This window comes from Pinus tabuliformis, chromosome 3_1 (assembly GCF_031772625.1).
Source record: "Pinus tabuliformis cultivar Carrire ecotype Pingquan chromosome 3_1, CPIR1, whole genome shotgun sequence".
In the NCBI taxonomy this organism is placed as follows: Eukaryota; Viridiplantae; Streptophyta; class Pinopsida; order Pinales; family Pinaceae; genus Pinus; species Pinus tabuliformis.
The window spans coordinates 211,514,826-211,516,416 of NC_142301.1; positions in this window are offsets into that span (position 1 = coordinate 211,514,826).

The window sequence follows — 1,591 nt, forward strand, 5'->3', positions numbered from 1 at the left end:
CACATGATTGATGGGTCGATGGGTTGACCATGCTAGGGCATGACATGTTGACTTCCTACGAGGAATTCACATGGAGTGTTGTGGATTGTTTTGATAGGAGGGATCCAAAGGCACATTTCAGAGAGTTGACATAACTCAGAGAGACAGGTAGCCCAAAGCACTAGATATCTGAGTTTTTAAGGTTATTAGTGATGGTGTCAGACTTTTTAGGTGCCAGTAGGGTCTATACGTTTGTTGAGGGCTCGGTTGAGCCTCCACGTGGACAAGTGAGATCCCACAGGCCCACCATTTTATAGGAGGAAGTATCTTGCGCCAGGGATTTGTAGGATGCAATTCCCAAGACCAGGGCACTAGTTCCAGCAGATTCTCCCTTCCCACAAAGGGGTTGTGACACTAAGCCTTCACCACAGTGAGACATTTAGGGGCGTGGGTAGTTGGACGATGAGATCCAAAGAGAGCTCCGTAGGAGGAAGTTGTGCTTCACTTTCTAAGAGCCATGGGCACACTACATAGAGGTGTTTTCTAATAGTGAGCCAGAGGTTGATGTGGAGCACGAGGTAGGTGGTGGTGATGATGAGCCATAGATGATAGGAGGAGGAGGGCAAGGCCCACCACCCCCACCGAGAGGGGCTCCTTTCTTGCCTGTAGCAAGAGTTATCGCCTAACTTTGGGGAGCACCGAAGTACCTTACTCTAAGGATCAGGGGCATGGTATAGGGACAATGTGTCTCAGTGCTAGTAGGCAGTGGGGCAACCCACAATTTCGTAGATGCTCAGATGGTGGAGAGGAGAGGCATATGCACACACCCCTTTGAGGGCTTCTTCGTCTTGGTGCTAGGAGATCGTACCATGCAGTGTACTAGATATGTTCTTGGGATGAAAATGGTGATGGGGAGCTATTTGATGACGAACCATTTCTTTGTGGTTGACGTTCTAGACACTAATGTGGTGCTTGGTGTTTAGCGGCTCTATTCTTTAGGGAGTGTTAAAACTAATTGGAAGGAATTGGAGATGGAGTTCACAGGGCCAGATGGGAAGTCAGTTTTGTTGAGAGTCATGCACTCATATCCCCCACAGACAATGTCAGTGCACAGGATGGAGGCAGACTTGAGACATGGGGATATAGAGTGGGTTTTAGAGCTCAGGATATCTGATGCAGGGGGCGGGCCCAAAGCACCATCACCGGATGTCCACGCCATTCTAGATAGGTACCCAATAGTAGTTGGAGACATCCCACCGAGGTGGCCACCTAACTGGGCATTTGAGCACACTATTGAGTTAGATCTAAGGGTACAGGTAGTCATCACGACCCCATACAGGCATCCCAAGGCCTATTGGGATGAGATTGAGTGAGCTATCCAGGATTTTCTCACATTGGGGCACATTAGGCCTAGCTCTAGCCCCTTCACTTCATCAGTTGTTTTGAGAAAGAAGAAGGATGGCACATTGCAAATGTGCATTGACTATCAAGCTCTTAAATAGAATACACTAAAGAAACGGTAACCCATCCCCCGCATAGATGAGCTTAGAGGAGCCAAGTACTTCTCTAAGATGACTTACATTTGGGGTACCATCAGATTTGGGCGAGGGAT